At 41.6% G+C, this 13,987-nt stretch overlaps 1 long non-coding RNA gene across 4 annotated transcripts in view; it reads right to left on the bottom strand.

Annotated features, from left to right (window-relative positions):
- Window positions 1-233: 233 nt before the first annotated feature.
- Window positions 234-13,987, bottom strand: part of LOC103879758 — a 33,889-nt gene continuing 20,135 nt past the window's right edge. For 2 of the 4 annotated variants that reach the window (XR_004180087.1, XR_004180088.1), the window contains exons 2-4: window positions 8,714-8,854; window positions 5,506-6,230; window positions 234-3,050 (exon numbers count right to left, since the gene is read on the bottom strand). This is a non-coding gene — a long non-coding RNA (uncharacterized LOC103879758). Of the gene's footprint in view, window positions 3,051-5,505; window positions 6,231-8,713; window positions 9,038-13,987 lie in introns of those variants that run through there. The other 2 variants (XR_001897408.3, XR_004180086.1) reach the window with 2 other exon arrangements.

Raw genomic sequence — 13,987 nt, forward strand, 5'->3', positions numbered from 1 at the left:
ATTATAACTTCAAGTGTTAAAAAAAAATGTCAATTTAGAATTCTAAAAAAAAAAATTCATGGGTGAGGGTGAAATAAAGACATTTTTGTACACACAAAGGCTATATCCTACCTTAATTGAAAGAACTGCTTGAGGATATTCTACAACAGCAAGAAAAATAAACACATAAGTAGAAAAAATAGTGAGCAAAGAGAACAGTAAAGTTTGTGAATGAATCCAAATGTCTATTAAATGCAATAATAACTTTTTTATTGTGTTTATAAATTATATAAGTATTTTAATTCTTACCCCAATTTAATCTACAAGTGCAACACATTTGCATTAAAACTCTAAGATTCTTTATGAAATTAAACAACAGAATTTTAAATTTATGAAAAGAAAAATGTTTAAGAACTACCAAATAATTATGAAAAAGAAAAAAGGAGTAGAAAGGAGTCGCTTTAAGGAAAATTAGATTTTTTCAACATATTTAGGATCTTTCAGGGATCCTTCAAGGAGAGTAATTAAAATGTTCTTCCCAAAACAGTCTTTGATGCCACAAACAGAGCACATAGGCAGAATAAATGAACTCTTTTTCTGACCCAGGCGAAGCTAAATTTCCATGTTTACTTGTAGAACTCAGTCAGATTAGCCAGTAGCCAATAATTAAAATATTGGCGTCTACAATTGAACTACTACTATATTCAAAGAGTGTCTATCCTATAGAGGCTTATTGATAATGAGGAAATGAAGGAAGACCTTGGCAGCTATTTCCGTAACATTTTCTCCATGATTCAGCAGTGAGTCTCAGCCCTGGCTGCGTAGGAGAAGCACCCAGGGAGTTTCAGGAAAATATCATTGCCAGAGATTCTGATTCATTTGGTCTGGGATACAGCCAGAGTACTGTTTTTTTTTTTTGTTTTTTTGTTTTTTGTTTGTTTGTTTTTTTGTTTGTTGTTGTTGTTGTTGTTGTTGTTTTTTAATTCCAAGTGATTCTAATGGGTAGCCAGGATTGAGAAAACAGATTTATAGGATCCTTCACTGAAGACTGAGATTTATCATTAAAACCTTAAATAATGTTATTTCTAATCCATATAATATACCTTGTGAAGAGGTCAGAGGGCAAGAGAAAGGCTCAATTAGAAGTCTTTAAGTGATTATTTCCAGTAATTGAGGTAAATATCTAAAGTCAACCATGAAGATCCAACTAAGCAGTCTTCATTGTCTCTACCCTATGTGAGAATACCAAATTAAACTGATTTTCCAAGGGCACCACTTTGAGAGTCCAGAGAGAGCATTTCTTGATTGCATCAGCGTACCTGACATCACCTTATATAAGAGGAGAGTTTTTATAAATAAAGTTATTTATTGATGTGGAAATCTTGAACAATTAAAGGACCAATTTACTCTAGTGTGGTAAGGACATCAATGCCAGAATTCGTATTTTATAAACATGAAAAGTATGACTTTTCTTTCTATTTTTTCTTTTCTTATAAGCACAATTTCTCTCTGCTTGGGTTTTAAATGGTAGATGGCACATAGCAATTAATTGCGAAACATACATATAAATCAGATGTTGTGAACGGTGAACAATAAGCAGTCCAGGGAAGGAAGTACACCTCACAGTGTGCTATCCATAACAATGTTTTCCATGAGCCAGGAGATTTATCGAGCACTTAATAGGGCAGAGACCTTGGGTGGAACATAAATTCTGTAAAAGCCGTCCTCCTGACCCCAAGAAGAATATAATGCAGTTGGGAGACAAAATGTAAATCTAGAAGAAAAAAAGTAATTAAAACCATGGGGTGGAATATTTAGTGGGTGCTAATGAGGAGACCGTTCTACTCAAGCCCATTCTGACAAGGGCTCTGCCCTACAAAACTTGCATCCCAAGGAGCTTGTGTAACCATCCCCCACCCCCTGCCCACCCTCACAGAAATGATTTTAAAATGCCAGACTCTAGTTTAGCGTCTGAACCATCCTGAGGACAGTAGTTTCAGATTCAACTGCTATTTACTTTGCAATTATGAGGCCAAAGAGGCCTGGGAGAATTTTCATAGGTTATCTCTTCCAACCCTCATGGCCACTCTGAATTAGATGAAATCCCCACCTTAAAGATAAGGAACCAGAGGCTCAAAGAGGTGAAGTGACTACTTCCTCAAGGTGGTACAGATAGTAAACGGGAAAGTGGGGCATTTTTAATGCCAGGTCTTTACTGTTTATCATTATACATATAATACATGATCACTTGACTTACAAAATAGGGTAAAGGGGAAAGAAATCAAAAGATGTGGCTGCAGGAGGAAGTGGAACTTGGTGGGGTTGTAAAGGATGCATAGAATTTACATGAGGCCGAGATGAGAGGAGGGGGTACATTCAAAATGGGGCACAGTAAGAGGAAAACTAGATGGGAATGCACCAACTGTGTTCGAGGACGCAGCACAGGCCTGTGTGGATGCAGAGCAGGTCTTGTTCCACAACACACAGGAGCAAACAAATGACCCCCGGAGCCAGGAGCAGATGAATTCTTATTTGTAGAAACATTGCATTTAGTGGCCGCAGCACAATCCTGAGGAAATGAATGGGAGTTTTCTCCCTGCTGTCAAGGGCATTCTCCTGGATGATTAATTGACAGTTCTCCAGCCAAGCCCCTGTTCCTTCTGGAGGCCATGCCCCTTGGTGTGCACCTGCCACCGCAGAACCGAAGCAAGAAAATGTATTGTCTTCCTCTTTTTCTTCTGAGAGCTGCAGCTGCTGGCCTACTTTAAGGAAACCTTCTTTACCTAGAGTATAAACTTGAACTTCTCTGATTTGCAGGGTGAAAACTTTACACTTTCAACAGATTCAGGGAAGTGGTTCTTTAGAGGAGTTGATTTGAAAAAGCCCCATTCCTCACATGGCACTTAGGGCCGTTCCCTCCTTCTTGCCTTCCTGAGACCCTTTTTTCATTTAGCGGCTTTCTGACCACATTCCTCAATGCCACACGATGCTTTGTGACAGCTGCTGCAGTTGCCTGGAATCTTGAGGCGGCTGATGGGGCCTCTCACATTCAGGAGCAGAGAGCCGTTACTCTAAAGGAAAAGCAAACCGAATTTCTGGTGCATAAATGCATGATTTGTTCATTCATTCTAAACAGTTCCAGAAAGACAAGGCCAATATGGTAATTCTGCCTTGTTTAAAAGATTTTTGTGGCTTTCAAAGAATTAAAGTTTACTTTCTAGCCAAAGAAACACTTAAAGTTAAGTTTCTTGGGTCTTGTTAGCAACATTTGTGCTATCCTCAAATTTGGACCGAAGGATTTGGCATGAAGAAGTCTAGAAGTCAGAGATAGTCGGGAATTAGAAATAAGAGTGAACATTGCATGAGCACTTCCTACTTGCCAGAAGATGTCTTAAGAGCTGGGCACAAGTCGTTACTGTTCATTGTATTTAATCCTAACAGCCACACTTTTCAGTCATTCATCAAATTATCTATTAAGTACCTGTTATGTCAAAGACATACTGTTCAAATGACTGAAGACTGGAAAAAAATATAATAGTAAATAAGTATGACATATTATATAATAAGGTAGAAGGTGACGAGAGCTATAAAATAATTGATTAGGGTAAAGAGGTTCAGGAATCCTGGAGTGTGGCAAGAATATGTCTGAAGATCTCATTGAGAAGGTGACACTTTAACAAACACAAGGAGAGCAAGAGGGACCTGCTGTATCTTGGGGGAAATGATCCAGACAGAAGTAACCAACACTAATGGGTTCACATAACAGAAAAAATTAAAATAAGGTATTGGAAGAATATTAGAGAGTTGACTGAGTCGAAGAAAAAGTGGAAATTAGACATTATTAATGGGATAAACAAAATAACATGCCCCTCTTTAGAGATGACCATGTCTTTTCTTTTTTTTCTTTTCTTTTCTTTTTTTTTTTTTTTTTTTGACAGAGTTTCTCTCTGTCACCCAGGCTGGAGTGCCATGGTATGATCTCAGTTCACTGCAACCTCCATCTCCCAGGTTCAAATGATTCTCCTGCCTCCGCCTCCCCAGTAGCTGGGATTACAGGTGTCTGCCACCACGCCTGGCTAATTTTTGTATTTTTAGTAGAGATGGGGTCTCACCATGTTGGCTAAGCTGATCTTGAACTCCTGACCTCAAATTATCCACCCACCTCCCCCTCCCAAAGTGCTGGGATTACAGGCATGAGCCACTCCACCAGGCAGACCATGTCTTAATCCCAGGATGCTATAACTAGGTTAGGTTATATGCCAAGGGGGAATTAAGGTGGCAGATGGATTAAGGTTGCTAATCATCTGACCTTAAAATAGAGAGATCAACCTGAATTATACAGGTGGACTCAATGTAATCATTGAGGTCCTTAAAGGTATAAGGACAGGGAGGGAGACAGAAGAGAAAATCACAGAGACAACAGTATGGGGAGGACTCAGTTCTGCATTGCTGGGTTTGAAGAAGGAGGAATGGGCCATGAGCCAAAAAGTGTGGAAGCCTCCAGCAAATGAGAAGGACAAGGAAATGATTTCTCCCCAAAGGCTCCCAGAAAGGAGCACAGCCCTGTCCACGCATTGATTTTAGCCCAGGAAGACGTCAGAACTTAAGATATTCAATTTGTATTGTATTGTTTCCTTTTTTTATTTATTTATTTATTATTTTTTATTTTTTGAGACGGAGTCTCGCTCTGTCGCCCAGGCTGGAGTGCAGTGGCGCTATCCGGCTCACTGCAACCTCTGCCTCCCAGGTTGAAGTGATTCTCCTGCCCCTACCTCCTGAGTAGCTGGGATCATAGGCATGGGCCACCATGCCTGACTAATTTTTGTTTTTTCAGTAAAGACGGGGTTTTGCCATGTTGGCCAGGCTGGTCTCAAACTCCTGACCTCAAGTGATCCACCTGCCTCGGCCTCCCAAAATGCTGGGATTCGAGCATGAACGACCACACCCAGCCCAATTTGTATTGCTTCAAGACACTAAGTTTGCCGCAGTTTGTACTGCACCTTGAGGAAACTAAGACAAGCATTTTTGCAAAAATTCCCTCAAAGACTAATCGACCTCAGGCCTCTGGAAAGACAGGCCCCAGGGAAGAGGGTGGTCTCTTCAGATCCCACAGCATGAGCCGGCTTCAACTATCTTCCTGACTTGGGTCATAATTCTCTAGCTTCCCATTGTGCCCGGCCTGCTTAAAAATCATCAGGGAGGCCGGGCGCGGTGGCTCACGCCTGTAATCCCAGCACTTTGGGAGGCCGAGACGGGCGGATCATGAGGTCAAGAGATCAAGACCATCCTGGCTAACACGGTGAAACCCCGTCTCTACTAAAAATACAAAAAAAAAAAAAAAAAAAAATTAGCCGGGCGTGGTGGTGGGCGCCTGTAGTCCCAGCTACACAGGAGGCTGAGGCGGGAGAATGGCGTGAACCCGGGGAGCGGAGCTTGCAGTGAGCCGAGATTGCGCCACTGCACTCCAGCCTGGGCAACAGAGCGAGACTCCGTCTCAAACAAAAAACAAAACAAAACAAAACAAACCATCAGGGTGAGTGCGGATGGAGCCAAGTGAGCATGAGTGAAGTGGAAGATGATGGAGTCAGAGGGCAGATGGAGGAACCACAGCTTGCCAGGCCTCAGAGGTAGTCAGGACACACACAGGTGGAGCATCCTTAATCCAAAAATCTGAAATCCACAATGCTCCAAAACCTGAAAGTTTTTAAGCACTGGTGTGATGTCACATGTGGAAAATTCCACACCTGACTTCACATGACAGGTTGCAGTCAAAACTATTTTTCATATGCAAAATTATTTAAAATATTGGATAAAATTACCTTTAGGCTTTATGTATAAAATGCATATGAAACATACATAAATTTTGCATTTAGATTTGGGTCTCATCCCCGAGACATTTCATGATGTATATAGAAATATTCCAACATATGAAAAAATACAAACGCTGAACCGTCTCATCTCAAGCATTTCGATCAGAGATACTCAACCTGCACTCAATTGGTAGCTATAGAAACCTCAAATTAACAGAGGAAATAGTGATTAAATAACTCTCCTAGGTTTAAACAAGTGAGATTTGATTCACAGGCCTCCTTGCCTCTAAAGCTCTTGGTTTTACCAGCTCATCCAAACTGAAGATGAAACACTGGCTCCTCGTGATGCTGTCACAACACAGATGTGTCACCAGGTCCCCAAGATGATATGTTAAGGTAGCTCCATTTGTTGATGCCCAGTGGTAGTCAAGAGCATTGCACCTTCCAGAAAAAAACATGGAAGGACTGTTTTTTATTTCAGAATTTTAAGTAGAGCCAGGCCCCACGATGCCACACACTTCATTCCCTCTCATTCTCTTCCTCCCTCTGTTTCTCCCTCCCTCCTCTTCAGCCCTGCTTTTTTTCTGTTACTGGGGACCAAGGGATCCTTTTGACATTGCAGCTACGGGGTTGGTTTAATGAAATAAGGAACTTCTACATGAGTTAGTCAGACTTGCTCATGGTCTTATTACTTTTTAACCACCCTACACCCGAGTCTCCGTGTTTTTTCCTGTCCTTTTGAGATTCAAGTTAAGTCACTCTCTGTGCATGTAGGTAGTCAGCCATCTGTCATCTTTACCTGCCAGCGTCCCTACACCCTTATCTTGCTACAAGTATCCCAACTTTACTGTGGGAAACCACCCCACCCCTTGTGCATCCAGTTTTGGTAGCTTTGTTGGTCAAGGCACCACATCATCTCCTGGCCAATTGGTGGGCACCAGATCCCAGTTCAGTGGGTCAGACTTCCTGGAAATTTGTATCTAGAGAGCATTGACCCAAATATGGAAAATGTATAAATCTAGTTCATTCTGGAGAATCTAAAGAGACCAACATATTCCCTGGTGAATGTCTTTCCTGATGTCATGAATTGTTGGGGAATTTTCTGCAGATATGATCATCTGCAATTTTTACTTTTTCTTGGATTCAGTAAGCTCACTGTAAATTTATCTTCCAATGAATTACTTTTTAAATTCTCCCTGCTTATGTTAACCCACGTCAGTGTTGTTTACTTCCAATGTAAAAACAACAAACAACTTTAACTGATAACATCTTGCCTCTTGAGTAACTAGCTTAATTTACTTAAGCTTTAATATTCTGTACTTCAAAGGCTCTGTGTAACTAAATATTCTACCCTTCATTAAGTTGTAGATTTTGCTACTTAACATAGAGTATATTTTTCTCTACATGTGTGCTTTTTTCCAATCATAAACGCTGAGATTGGAATAAAGCAATTTATCTTACAATTATTCAAAAACCAGCATCTCACCTATATTTAGCCATTTTTTTCAGGAGTGAACAAACAGAGATTTGGTCCAAAAGCTCAAGCCAGGATCTCTGTCTTGTGTGCTTTCACATTACAGAAAATTCCCCAAACTTTCATCTACCTGAAATAGTTCTTTCACCTATTTGTATGGTATCTGCATAAAAATAAAATTCTGGAGTGAAGCTGCTATGAATCCAAGAGGTCTAATGAAAATAAAAGTGGTACTTGGAGAGAATAATTTATTACATGTTGCTATCTTTTCATAGCAACACTTTCAGTGGGATTTTTTCATCATAATAATGGTATAACAAAGTCAAAGATTAAGCTCTGGCCAATGACACATAAGTAGATGTACCACATGACTCCCATGTACTCCTTCTTCCTATAGAATGGGTTGTGCATATGATGGCTGGAGTCCAGGTAGCTGTCTTGTGCCATAAGATGGAAACTACACCCTGAGATGTTTGGAGCAGCAAGAGAGAAGGAACCTACATCCAGAGAACTTCATGAAGCTGCTCTGCCAGCCTTGGGCTTCCAAACATTTTTAATATGTAAAAGGAAAGTAAATTTCTATCTTGCTTAAACTTTTGCTACTTGGATCTTCTGTCAGTTGCAAACACCATTTTCCTGAACTCTAAGTGATGTAGCTAGGTTTATACCAAATAGGGTACTTATCTGTTACTACTCCTGCCTCTCAACATCTGTGCATATCTTCCTCAGCCTCCTTGGGTGATATTAAATACTATACAGGATGAATCATTCTTAACTAACACAAACTGCCATTAAATACACATAATAAACATGAACATTGCATCTGGTTGCTGAGTGTTCCTAGAAAGGCACGGAATTAAGCTTCACCTCTCCCACACCTACCTAAGCTCTATCCTTCTCTGACCTTCAAGGCAAGCTCTCAGGCTGGCCTGGCCTCTCTATTCCTGTCATGCTGTTTTACAAGTTTCCCAGAACTATCTAGAAGGCTCCAACTTTGGTCTTCTTCAAGGACATACAATTTGGATCCTGCTTTCACCACCACTTACCTGCTCTTTGGTCTTGGATGACTGACTGAACGAACCTCTTACTATCTGAGTTTCCTCACCTATAAAATGGGAATAATCTCTTGGAGTTGTCGTGAGGATTAAATAAAGTAATACAAGTAAAGCTCTTGGTGCCTGGCCCATTGTAAATCCTCAAACAGTATTAATTGGAATCATGACTGTTATTTCACTCCAAAAGAGAAGATTTGAAAGTCATAAAGAACTTGACAAAGAAAAACCCTGCTGCTTAAGGAGGTGAGTAGGCAGGGGCCTGGGTAGACACTAACTTTCTAACCATCACCACAAAGCAAACTCCGCTTTCGCCATAGGAAGAAGGGCTATTAGGCTCAAAGGTATGTATCAGCTCCATTTCTCATCCATTTAATTTAAAATAGCTTTGTATCTACCTTAGGGTCCAGGGGACACAGCAAGGAGTGACACAGGGAATTGAAGACCTTGTTCATTTCCTTTGCCTCTATTCCACCATGGTTGCTCTGCTCCCAGCTCCCCAGACTCTTCCAGGTTCTCATGTCTCATCCAACATCTGACTGTAAACCATAAAGAAGAATGAAATCATATCTTTTGCAGCAGCATGGATGGAACTGGAGGCCAGCATCTTAAGTGAAACAGCTTCGAAACAGAAAATCAAATACCGCATGTTTTCACTTTTAAGTGGGAGCTAAATAATGTGTACACATGGACATAGAGTGTGGAATAATAGACACTGGAGACTCAGCAGGGTAGGAGGGTGGGAGGGGAGCGAAGGATGAGAAATTACTTAATGGGCACAATGTACGTTATTCAGGTGATGGTTACATTAAAAGCCCAGACTTTGCCATTATGCAATATATCCATGTGACAAAACTGCACTCTTACCTCTTAGAGTTACACAATTGACACAAATCTCCCTACCCAAGTGTCCAGACAGAAACGCACTCTCAGCCTTCAAGGACACCCTTAGGCTTCCTGAAATGAGGAATTTGCCTACAATGTTTTACTAATGGTAATATCTTTAAAACAGAATTGTTCGACCAGGCACAGTGGCTTATGCCTGTAATTCCAGCACTTTGGGAGGCCGAGGCGGATGGATCACCTGAGGTCAGGAGTTTGAGACCACCTTGACCAACATGGAGAAACCTTGTCTCTACTAAAAATACAAAATTAGCGGGTGTGGTGGCACATGCCTGTAATCCCAGCTACTCGGGAGCCTGAGGCAGGAGAATCTCTTGAACCCGAGAGGCAGAGGTTGCAGTGAGCTGGGATCACACCATTGCATTCCAGCCTGGGCAACAAGAGCAAAACTCCATCTCAAAAAAAAAAAAAAAACAAACCCAGAATGGTTCTTAAATTCATTTCACCACTTTATGAAATAATCTACAGAGATTTATCTTATCATAGATTTCTTTTTTTTTTTTTTTTTTTTTTGAGACGGAGTCTCGCGCTGTGTCACCCAGGCTGGAGTGCAGTGGCGCGATTTCGGCTCACTCCAAGCTCCGCCTCCCAGGTTCACGCCATTCTCCTGCCTCAGCCTCCCAGTAGCTGGGACTACAGGCGCCCGCCACCATGCCCGGCTAGTTTTTTGTATTTTTAGTAGAGACAGGGTTTCACCATATTAGCCAGGATGGTCTCGATCTCCTGACCTCGTGATCCGCCCGCCTCGGCCTCCCAAAGTGCTGGGATTACAGGCTTGAGCCACCGCGCCCGGCCCATAGATTTCTTTAAAGTGTTTTTTGTTTTTCACAATAAATCATCTGTAAAACTATACATAAGCCATGGCAAATAATTCTTAGTATAACTATTTTCTTTCTAACTAATACAAAATTATGATAGTAAAGAAGTGAGAATTTGAAAGATTTGAGCTCTATGACTTTTTTTTTCTTAAGGAAAACACAGTGCAGCCCTCATTTAACAATGCATTTTGGTGGTTTTGAACCAGTTCCTTCTTAGTGTTATCTGATTTTGGCAAACATACCGGAAAGACAAGATTACAGTCCCCACACTCTCTCCTTTCCAATCTTTCTGGAACCTTATTTGTATCTCTGTGTCAACAGAGTGAAGAAAAGATAGCGTTTTATTTGAGCAGCCCACAGCTACTGGCATACTTCTTAATTAGTGTCTGTGACCAGTTAGCATTGTTTAGATTTCATTCAACACACTTCCCCAGAAACACACTGCTTCGTGGCGGCTGCGGTATGCACCAGCTGTCTTTAATCTCTCAGGACCCAATTCAGAGACCAAAAATTCTGTTATGAGCACAAATCTCTGAGTGGGCATTTGTTTATTTTCTGCTTAGGAGACAACTTCCATATATCTCTGCCATTAAAAATAAATCAGTACATAAAATAAATACTCAAACAAATACAACAGATCAAAAGCTGAGTATCTCACTTCCAACTACACTGAACTAAAGGGTTGGCTCATGGAAGTGGCACCTCTGTTTGGTCAAGAAAATACTGCTCTTCTCTTAGAAATAATAAACATCCTTAAAAGCCAGTTTGAAGACTAAACATACCCATGACAAAGAAAAAGGACAAACAAGCTTATGGCTTCAGGCAAAAAGGTCATTATTTCCATTAGTTCCATTGGCCAAGCCATGTACATTCCATTTCTTTTAGAAGTATTCTACTGAATGGCATCTTAATGCATGTCTTTTTTTTTTTTTTTTTTTTTTTTTTTTTTTTTTTTTTTTGAGACAGAGTCCCGCTCTGTAGCCTAGGATGGAGCACAGTGGTATGATCTCGGCTTACTGCAACCTCCACCTCCCAGGTCCCAGTTCAAGCACTTCTCCTAACTCAGCCTCCTGAGTGGCTGGAATTACAGGCATGCACCACCTTGCCCAGCTAATTTTTGTATTTTTAGTAGAGGCGGGGTTTCCCCATGTTGGCCGGGCTGGTCTTGAACTCCTGACCTCATGATCTGCCCGCCTTGGCCTCACAAAGTGCTGGGCATCTCCTTTATTCCTAAATGTGCAAATAGAAATGTCTGCAGACAATGCTTGCTCATGGACACCAGGATGAGTTCTCATTCTAACACTTGGAACAACAGAACACACAATCACCTTGTCAAGATTATGTGGAAGTTAATGGCAGCAGTGAGGAGATCCCACACCCCACTGTGTGTCCTGACTCTTCTTCCCCAGGAACTTACACACATCAATTATGTGACTTCATCATTTTCTTATCCTAGTACAGTTTCTGGCATGCAGTGGGTTGTCAACAAATGATTGTTTAACTAATACTGGGAAATAGCACTAATATACATGTTTATTATTTGCCAGGCACTTTTCCAAGAGCCTTGCAAGTATTAACTGCTTAATCTGCACAACAGCCCCATGGAATAGCTGCTATTATTGCTCCATTTTACAGATGAGGAAACGTGGACATAAAGAGGCAAAGCAACTGACCCTTCAATGGCAGAGATGGGACTTAAACCCACGAATTCAGGTTCAGCACTACCACACTACATTTTCTCTGCCCACATCCCAGCCTCCAGGCCTCAATTTCCTCATGTAACTAGGTGGTCTCTGAGGTTCCTTCTAGTTGTGTAGAGTGCAATTCTAGTCTATAATTCTTGGATAACCAGTGGGGCACAGAGAATCCTCTATTACCTATCCGTCCCCTCAGAACATTCCCAAGTCTTAAACTCCTGCTAAGATTACATAACACAGCATGGAGCCATGGCTTGCCCTTTTTCCAAAAGAAGAAGCTTTCTGTGAAAATACAACTATTAGGGTAAAGAAGAAAACTTCTCATGGGCCCAATTCTTTCAATATCATTTTAATAGACAAATAGGTGATAGACATGATAATGATTCCTAGAATCCCATTCAATAGCTGTACAAGATGAACCAGCACAAGGAGCTGGGACCTCCAACAGCATGAAGGGTCTCTAATGCAATGTGAGATACCAGACAGTGTAAGGCCAGTCCCAAGCTGGTCACCTAGGAAGGCATTAGGAAGCCATGAGATGAGAGTGAGGAAGTCAAGGCTATAAGAGTGTGTGTGTGTGTGCACGCGTGTGTGTCCCAAGAAACTAGACGATAAAGGAAAGCAGAAAGGGACAATGGCTACAACTGGAACACAAAGAGGAAGACAGATTTTTTTAAAGATAAGAAAAACATGTCTATAGTTTCCAAGGAAGTAATCTGTTGATAGTGAGAGGTAGAAAACACTAGACAGAGAGAGAATGGATCATGGATAAAGTATGAGTCTGGTCCAGTTAGAGAGGTGAGTGTGAAATGGAGAAAATACTCTTGAAAAGCAGGAAGGGCACCTTTTCTCTTCACGAAGCTGAAATGAGAATGGGTCCCATGTGGCCTCTGCTGACTCTTTCCTCAGACTGGAATCTTAAGGTAGCAGGGCATAGGAAATTTAAACTATCCTTGGGGGCTTTGCTGACTCCAAAAATAGCTTCTCTAAGAAAAGCAAAGGAAAAGCTAGTTGCCAAATGCTAGTGGCTACTGTTGGGGGTATTAAAATTGGATGCCAATAGCTACTAACAGGTATTCATAGGTAGAAACAGAGAAGTCTGGGGCATGGGGGCCCCAAACAGCCAATGTTGCCTCCAATCAACTGTCCAGGTCCCTAAAGAAAATATATGGGGGAAAAAGAAAGCAATGCAACGTGACACTTTCTTTTTTTATTCCACAAATGTGTATTAAATACACTATGCACTAGGCACAGGTGCTAGGGATATAGCAATGAACAAAACAAAGGCCTGCTCTTAGGGGATTTACATTCTATCTCCAAATTCATCAAGAGAAGTTTGACCTCAGATTGTCAGCCCAAGTTGCCTGTGTGGCCTGCCTCCGACTCAGAGACCACCCTGCCATGTGAGAATGGCTACACCTGCCAGCAAGGCACAAAAGAAAGTGAAAGAGACAGAACGTTTGCCCCAAGAGTGAAAGCAGAACTGGTGAAGGCCACCTGCCCCAGCAAGGGAGAGAGGAGAAAGCTGCCCGAGACCTAGAGATGGCCTGGTTGGAGTGGGGGTGGGGAGGCGGCAGGGGAAAGAGTGGAGGAGACATAGAAGAAAGGATGCTTCTGGGCCTCATCCTCTGGGCAGTAGCCCTGACACTAATGTCCTTTCTAGCCTCAGAAACCCCAGAGAGAGCCATAAGAGTCCACACCCAAGCATGCTAGGACCTAACTCAGCACTGTGAGGGTGGAAGCCTCACTGAGGAATATGAGATTCCCCATATTTTACCCTATCCTTAGGGATGATTCCCAAATCATAATTTAAAGGAAAGGAAATCAGTCTTCATTGCCGTTAACAATCCTGACCCAGTCTCTCTCTTTGATCTATTATTTGTCCTATGTACACTTTATACACAATGATTTTCTCATTGGCTCCAGACCCTGCCTTGACCTGTGCATTCCCTTTGCCTTTGCTTCCAAAGTATAACTTCCCACCTGATCTGGCCTCTCTTCCTTTGATAGCTATTTACATAATCTCTTCTTCCATCCCAACTATTCTGTGCACTCTCCCCACCACCCTCAGCCCATGTGGCTCTCTCCTTTCCCTGCGCTCTTCGGATGCCCACTATCTGTGGCTCTCCCTAAGATTTAGCATTTACCACCATGTGTACACGTCTTGCTTCCTTTCATCAATTATAATTCCATAAAGAAATCCTTGACAACCCCAAAACACCTAATCCAGCGCATTGCATATATTTAGTATGCA

This window comes from Papio anubis, chromosome 19, assembly GCF_008728515.1.
Source record: "Papio anubis isolate 15944 chromosome 19, Panubis1.0, whole genome shotgun sequence".
In the NCBI taxonomy this organism is placed as follows: domain Eukaryota; kingdom Metazoa; phylum Chordata; class Mammalia; order Primates; family Cercopithecidae; genus Papio; species Papio anubis.